This window comes from Gorilla gorilla, chromosome 1, assembly GCF_029281585.2.
Source record: "Gorilla gorilla gorilla isolate KB3781 chromosome 1, NHGRI_mGorGor1-v2.1_pri, whole genome shotgun sequence".
NCBI classification, from domain to species: domain Eukaryota; kingdom Metazoa; phylum Chordata; class Mammalia; order Primates; family Hominidae; genus Gorilla; species Gorilla gorilla.
The window spans coordinates 174,899,783-174,908,280 of NC_073224.2; the positions used below are offsets into that span (position 1 = coordinate 174,899,783).

Consider the following 8,498-nt stretch of genomic DNA (forward strand, 5'->3'; position numbering starts at 1 on the left):
AAGCAATCTTCCCAACTCTTCCTCTCAAGTAGCTTGAACCATAGGTACGGCTCACCACATCTGGCTAATTTTGTAATTTTTTTGTAGAGATGGGGTCTCACTATGTTGCCCAGGCTGGTCTCGAACTCCTGGGATCAAATGATTCTCCCGCCAAAGTGCTGGGATTACAGATGTGAGCCACCACATCTGAAGCATGATGTATTTTAATCTTTTTAAATTAATTTTTAAAATAGAGACAGGATTTCACCATGTTTCCCAGACTGGTCTCGAACTCCTGAACTTGAGTGATCCACCCGTCTTGGCCTCCTAAAGTGCTAGGATTACAGGCATGCACCACCACACCTGGCCACAGCATGATGTATTTTAAAGGTCAGTTTGCGTGTCTCTCTCACTAGACTTTAAACTTCTTGAGGGCAAAAAAAAAATATTCGATTACACAATAAGGACTTAGTATTAACTAGAGGAGTCTGTCTGCAATTCTGCATGGTGGCTTGGGTGGTGGTCATACACATGGATGGGCACAGGGAGTGGATTTGCCTTAGCCCCATGTTTTCCCACACCCAAGAACATCTACCTGCTCTGCCTGACTCCAGGCCAAAAAGAGGACAGAGGTCGTTTCATTATGAGGCCCCAGGATGCTCAGATCAACCCTCAAAGAGCGCCCAATCAAAAAAGAACTCTGGAAGGTAATTACTCTATATCCCCCATCCACTCTTCTTCCTCTTAGCACTCTGCCATCTGACCCTAGCACTGCCAGCTTCTCTGTCCAGGCAGGCTGCAAGAATGACCTGTCTTTGGAAAATGTATATGACATTAGGTCAGTGGAGGGAGGAGGGGGTGGTATATTTTGTTATGAATGTGACTGGAAAACAAAATTGGGAATAATTATTTCTGGGATGTGATATTATGAGTGACTTATTCTGCAGAATAAGTTGTACTGTCTAAATTTTCTATGAAGAGAATGTTTGGCTTGTATAATTGAAAATAAAGGCCAGGGCATGGGGGCTCACGCCTGTAATCCCAGCACTTCGGGAGGCAGAGGTGGGCAGATCACTTGAGGTCAGGTTCAAGACCAGCCTGATCAACATGTCAAAACCCCATCTCTACCAAAAAATGCAAAAATTAGCCGGGCGTGGTGGTGTGCACCTGCAGTCTCAGCTACTTGTGAGGCCGAGGCACGAGAATTCCTTGAACCCTGGAGGCAGAGGTTGCAGTGAGCCGAGTTTGCAACACTGCACTCCAGCCTGGGCAACAGAGTGAGACTCTGTCTCAAAAAAAGAAAGGAAAGCCAGGCATTGTGGATCACGCCTGTATTCTCAGCATTTTGGGAGGTTGAGGCGGGTAGGTCACTTGAGCCCACGAATTCAAGAACAGCCTGTGCAACATGGCAACATCCTATCTCTACAAAATATACAAAAATTAGCTGGGTGTGATGGTGCGTGCCTGTAGTCCTAAATACTTGGGAGGCTGAGGTGCGAGGATCACCCAGGGAGCCATAATTGCCCCACTGCACTCCAGTCTGGTTAACAGAGGCCCTGTCTCAAAGAAAAAAAAGAAAGAAAGAAAAAAAAAGAAATGTGGGGCCTTGATATTATGAGATTACTGAACTAACCAGGAAAAACCTGAGCAGCTGGCTGGGTAAGACTCGGGAGGGGGAGTCAGTTGGTGCCATCCCTCCCCTGGCTGTGGTTTAGCACTTCCTATTAGTGACTGTCCTCTCTACTTTAAATATTCATGAAAATGATTCTGGGAACTGTGGCTGACTGGATTTCCTTTCTTTTTCCTTTTCTCCTTTCCTTTCCTTTCCTTTCTTCTTTCTTTCTTTCTTTTTTTTTGACATGAGGTCTTGTTCTGTCATCCAGGCTGGAGTACAGTGGTGTGATCATGGCTCACCGCAGCCTTGACCACCCAGGCTAAAGCAATCTACCCACCTCAGCCTTCCAAGTAGCTGGGGACACAGGTGTGTATCACCACGTCTGGCTAATTTTAAAAATTATTCGTAGAGGTCTCACTATGTTGCACAGACTGGTCTTGAACTCCTGGGCTCAAGGAATCCTTCTGCCTCGGCCTCCCAAAGTGCTGGGATTACAGGCTTGAGCCACTACATCTGGCCCTGGCTGGGTTTCAACAGTAGCAATTCACAGAATCTTCCAACTGGCTGATTCTCTTATTGTCAACCAAGTTTTCAGACCCTGGGGACTCTCAGCGTAATACAGCTCTCTGTCTTTTGTCCACCTAAGACTTTCTGTTCATGCTTCCTCAGAGAAGAGGTGGGCAGATGTTTTTGGAAGTGGCAATTAGAGTCAATCACCTCATATCTGAATTTGTGTTATGAGGGAGGTTCTTTATCTTGGGACTTGTGGCAACCACAGAGGTGCATCACTCAGATCTTCCTTTAAGAAAGAAGTTGCTGCTCAGCTGCAAGCAGTGCAGTTAGCCGATAGCCTCCATTTGTTAGCTATTGAGCTGAGGTCATGCTCTTCTTGGGCATCCCCCAGCCAATGACTAAGCATGGTAGGGATACTAGGGCCTGGCCGTTTTTGCCTAATGTGGGGCTTTTCTAATGAGTAATCTTTGTTCCAGAACTTTCCAGAGGGTCATCAAGACATTCTCAGATCCACATCACGGTCTGAGACTTTTCCTACACAATCCTGCTTCTTCCCCACTTTTATCTTTTATAGGCATAATTATCCCCAACAACCTCTTGCAATCCTAACTCCAGCTCAGTGGATCCTACTGACAGAATTTTGCACCTGCATGCGTGTGTGTGTGTGTGTGTGTGTGTGTGTGTGTGTGTGAGAGTGTTTGGTAAAGACTCATGAACATGATTAACACCTAAGCCATCCACGCAGCACTAAAGGACCTGCTAATTTAGCTAACATGTACAAAAACCTACTCTTACAGGAACTTTGTTCCTATTCTCAAAAAAGCCAAGTCTAATGAAGGAGACAGAGAAGAAAATGGATCAGCCAAATATATCGTGGCATCTTAGTGTATACATGCATGCTTCTAATTCTTTAAGTAAATGGAAACCTCTATGAGTTCTCAATGTTCTCATCCTACTGTTTTCTTTAGCGGGTTGAAAATTCCTCCTGCAATCTTGTTCATTATTTTGCTTTGCAAAGTATTTTGCTACTCACACAACAAAGTTACACTCGAATGCACATCCAGTTGGGAAATTCTAACAAATTCTGAATCGGAATTGAACAAATTCTAAATTGAAATAATGAGTCCCTGAATAACAGAGTTGATTATATTGTCCTCAGTATTTCAGTTTCTGGTGCTTTTGTTATTTTTGGCCCTGAAATGACTGATGATCAGCAGATCTGATAATGACAGTGATGACTGAAGTCCAGAAATAATAAGGCATAAGCCATAGTTACGTTAAAGCCAATAATAATAATGTCTCATACCTTAAATCCTTAGTTCACTAATTGTACCTGTAACCTAAGAAACCACAGCAAGCAACTGTTGAGAGGAAATCCAAGAACACAACAGAGGAGCCAATATTCTGTAGCATCACAGTTGGATTTTCTCTCTTCTAAGAAACTCTAAAAGGATTTGTTGCCACCTTTCGGGAGTTCACTGCAAGGTAGAAGTTGAGGCACATGTTAATTTTTTGAATCACTCATAAAAGGGCATGAATGGTATCTTTGACATAGAAGTACCCAAATCTACCAGGCTTTCAGCATCTTTTCCTTTAATATATATTTTGTAATGGACCATCAATGACAATGAAAAAGGAAGGAAACATTTATTGAACACCTACCATGTGCCAGGTACTATGTTCTGTACTTTATCATTTAATCTTTTGTAATTATTACCTGCATTTTGGGGAAAAAAAGAAATAAAATTGATAGGTAATGTGCCCCGATTCTTTTTTTTTTTTTTTTTTCGAGACGGAGTCTCGCTCTGTTGCCCAGGCTGGAGTACAGTGGCCGGATCTCCGCTCACTGCAAGCTCCGCCTCCTGGGTTCACGCCATTCTCCTGCCTCAGCCTCTCGAGTGGCTGGGACTACAGGCGCCTGCCACCGCGCCCGGCTAATTTTTTGTATTTTCAGTAGAGACAGGGTTTCACCGTGTTAGCCAGGATGGTCTCGATCTCCTGACCTCGTGATCCGCCCGCCTCGGCCTCCCAAAGTGCTGGGATTACAGGCGTGAGCCACTGCGCCCGGCCGATGTGCCCCAGTTCTTTTTAACAGTGCACAGGATAGAAAATAAAATCCAAGTGGTTTTGACTTGCAACATTTTGTTGCACACACAGATACTTTTAGAAAATTTGACATATAGTACTTTGAAAAAAACTACACCAAAAAATCAAGTCTTAATTCTTAGTTGCTATGAGGCATTAACTTCCGAATTGTTTATTTTGTGGAAATCCTACCTTTAAGATTTGGGATGTCATTTCCTAACACAAAGGGAGTGTTGTGATTTGGCAAGCAGCATCTGCTTCAACCACCGTGAGTCCTAGATTCTGTATCACAGTTGATCATTGAGGGGCAGACTATTTTCTCATAGAAACGGCTTTGTCATTGGTGGTTGCATTCCTGAGCTACATTCTCAGCACCAAATAAATCAAAGGAAGAAGCAGTGATAAAAACAAACATATACCTTCATAATAATTTCGAATAATCACTGCCTCACAGCCTATAAAATGAACACAATTTTTCAAGGGCTGGTCCCCAGAGTACTCTTATAAACACTACATATAGCATATACAACACACAAGTCTAGAGTCTCATAAAATGAGCCAAAAATTAACATTCTAGCCATTATATACACACATATATGTGGGTATATATATATATAAATTAAACATTTAAATAAGAATTTTGCTTGCATTTTAGAATTTTAGAAGAATTTTCAAAGAGAATTTAGCCAGGTGCGGTGGCTCACATCTATAATCCAGCACTTTGGGAGGCCGTGATCTGTGGGCAGATCACAAGGTCAGGAGTTCGAGACCAGCCTGGCCAACATAGTGAAACCCCATCTTTATTAAAAATACAAAAATTAGCTGGGTGTGGTGGAGGGTGCCTGTAATCCCAGCTGCTTAGAAGGCTGAGGCAGGAGAATCGCTTGAGCCTGGGAGGCAGAGGTTGCAGTGAGCCAAGATTGTGCCATTGCACTCCAGCCTGGGCGATAGAGCAAGGATCTGTCTCAAAAAAATAAATAAAAATAAATAAATAAATAAATAAATAAATAAATAAAAGATGACTTAAATTAACCATAATGCTCTAAACTGGCTATTAAGTTATCAAGTACGTTGATCAGGGAAGTGCTATAAATGTAATGTGTCCAAATATCCTCAAGCTTTTGGAAATAATTTGACAGGAGGATTGCAGTGGAGGGGAGATAAAAATGTGTACAAGTTGAATGTCAGTAATTATCATTGCAACAAATACTGATTGAGTGTCGTGCATGGTGTTACTCTATCTGCATTATTTCATTTAATTCTCACAAAAACCTTATGAATAAGACACTGTTTTTACAATTATTTTAAGATGAAGAAACTGACAAGAGTTAAATAACTTGTCTAAGGATGCACACAGGTAGGAAATGAAAAGGCAAGGATAAAGGCCAAAGCTATTGACTGCAGAGTCTTTTCTTTCTTCCCCAAACAATAATGACTCATTTTCTTTCTTTTTTTGTTTTTCTTTCTTTCTTTTTTTTTTTTAGAGATGAAGTCTCCCTATGTTGCCCAGGCTGGTCTTGAACTCCTGCGCTCAAGCGATCCTCCCACCTCGACCTTCCAAAGTGCTGGGATTACAGCCATGAACCACGATGCCCAACATGACTCACTTTCTTGCGCACTTCTCTGTGGTAGGTACTACTGTGACTTCATTACATATGTTTAGTCATCTAATCCTTGCAACAGTCTTGTGAGGAGAGTGCTATTATTATCCTCATTTTACAGTTGAAGAAAGGAAGCATAGGTAAGTTCACGTGTAATTAGCAGAGCAATCATTCCTAAAGAGTACTAATTGCTGATCAAAGGCAACCAGAGAGAAGGTCTCTAATGCCATGCCACAGTGGTCTGTCTCTGCTATAAGACTTTTGTTCACAATTTACTTGGCTAAAGACTATGATCTACTGCCCAAATATGAGAAAGCATGAATTTTGTTGGGATAACTAATATGCTGAATGGCAGAATCAGGATCCAAAAATATCCCAGTGGTCAAGATGTAACTATGAGAGAACTGTCTGAGATTTGAGCAAAGACAAAATTACTACAGCCAGAAAACTTATCGAAAACTTATCTAAGAGTATAGCCATCTGTAGGATGGTTGGTCAATAACTGAAGCAAAGATACACACAAGTCACAGGGGCAAAGGGGAAAAGAATCCTGAGTGCATGAATGCATGGTTCTTGTGACATGTTTATCTTTGTGCTAGAGATGGACATAGCACACTACCATAGTAGAAGATCAACACTACTGTTGGTGGAACATTCCAATCTTTAGGAGAAATTTAAGGACACCTGACTCTATCCTTAGAAGGGAAGCATTTGGATATTTTTGGGCTATAGTCTTGGGTGCTAGAGGGAGTGAGAGGGTTAACTGAAATGTAGTGAGAAAAGAGTTTAAAAGCTATTGTGATTCTCAAGCAACATTATCTTGTATGTAAGAAATTGCAAAGAATCTACAAAAACGTATCATAACTAGTAAGTCTTTAATGAGCATCAAAAGAATAAGATACTTAGGACTAAATTAGACGAGAGAAAGGCAAACTTGTACAAAACACTGCTAAGATAAATTTAAAAGGACTTATATAAAATGGGAGAGATATGATGTCATGGGTTGGAAGATTCAATATTGTTAAGATGACAATTTCCCAATATTGATGTATAAATTCAGTGTAGGCTGAATGCGGTGGCTCAAGCCTGTAATCCCAACACTTTGGGAGGCCAAGGCTGGAGGTTGCTTGAGGCCATCCTGGGCAACATAGCAAGATCCCGTCTCTGCCAAAAAAAAAAAAATTAGCTGGGTATAGTGGCATGTGCCTATAGTCCTAGCTACTCCAGAGGCTGAGGCGGGAGGATCCCTTGAGCCCAGGAGTTTGAGGTAGCAATGAGATATTATATGATCATGCCACTGCACTTCAGCCTAGGTGACAGAGCAAGACTCTCTCTCTCTAAAAAAATAAATAAATAAAACTAAATAAAATAAATTCAATGTAATATCTGTCAAAATCCTAGTAGGCTATTTTTGTTGTTGTTGAGACAGAGTCTTGCTCTATGCAGTGGTGCAATCATGGCTCACTGCAGCCTCAACTTCGTGGGCTCAAGCAATCCTCCCGCCTCAGCCCCCCAACTACCTGATATTACAGTTGTGCACCACCATGACTGGCTAATTAAAAAACATTTTTTTTAGAGAAGGTGTCTCACTATATTGTCCAGGCTGGTCTCAAACTCCTGGGCTCAAGCAATCCTCCCACCTCAGCACCCCCACTACCTGAGACTACAGGTGTGCACCACCATGACTGGCTAATTAAAAAAAAATTTTTTTTGAGAACGGATCTCACTATATTGCCCAGGCCAGTCTCAAACTACCAGGCTCAAGCAATCCTCCCACCTCAGTGCCCCCAAGCAGCTGAGACTACAGGTGTGCACCACCATGCCTGACTAATCAAAAAAAAAATTTTTTTTTAGAGAAGGGGTCTCACTATATTGCCCAGGCTGGTCTTGAACTACTGGGCTCAAGCAATCCTCCTGCCTTGGCCTCCCAAAGAGCTGAGATTACAGGCATAAGCCACCATGTCCAGCCTTTTTTTCTTTAAATTGACAAGCTATTCCTAAATTTTATATGGAAGTGGCTGCCTAAGGATTGATCACCATCATGAATGACACAGTAACTACTTGAATCGGGAAGTTTATGACCAGCCAACTCCTTGAGATGAACAAATCGTCATTGATGTCCTTCACCCTGGAAAGTTATCAGTACCCAACACAGAAATTTGGGAAAAACTATCCAAAATGTACAAGACTACACTGGATGTCAGTTACTTGGGAGGCTGAGGCATGGGAATCACTTGAACCCAGGAGGTGGAGGTTGCAGTGAGCCAAGATCACACCACTGCACTCCAGCCTGGGCGACAGAGTGAGACTCTGTCTCAAAATTAAAAAGATGCTGAACATCATAAGTCATCAGAAAAATGCAAATTAAAACCAAAATGAGATACCACTACACACTTACTAGAATGGCTAAGACAAAAAAGATTGACCAAGTGAACAAGTGTTGACCAGCATATGGAGAAACTCATATATTGCTGGTGGGAATGTATTTGGATTCAGAACTCATTCTGGTGGTGGCAAGACAACTGGCTTTGACATGATTTATGATTCCTTGGATTATGCAAAGAAAAATGAAGCCAAACATAGACTTGCAAGACATAGCTTGGATGAGAAGGAAAAGACTTCAAAAAGAACACAAGAACAGAACGAAGAAAGTCAGGGGGACTGCAAAGGCCAATGGTGGTGCTGGCAAAAAGCCAAAGGAATAA

At 41.9% G+C, this 8,498-nt stretch overlaps 1 pseudogene; it reads left to right on the forward strand.

Moving 5' to 3' along the window:
* The first annotated feature begins 7,834 nt into the window (after window positions 1–7,834).
* On the forward strand, window positions 7,835–8,498 carry LOC109029141 (small ribosomal subunit protein eS24-like; annotated as a pseudogene).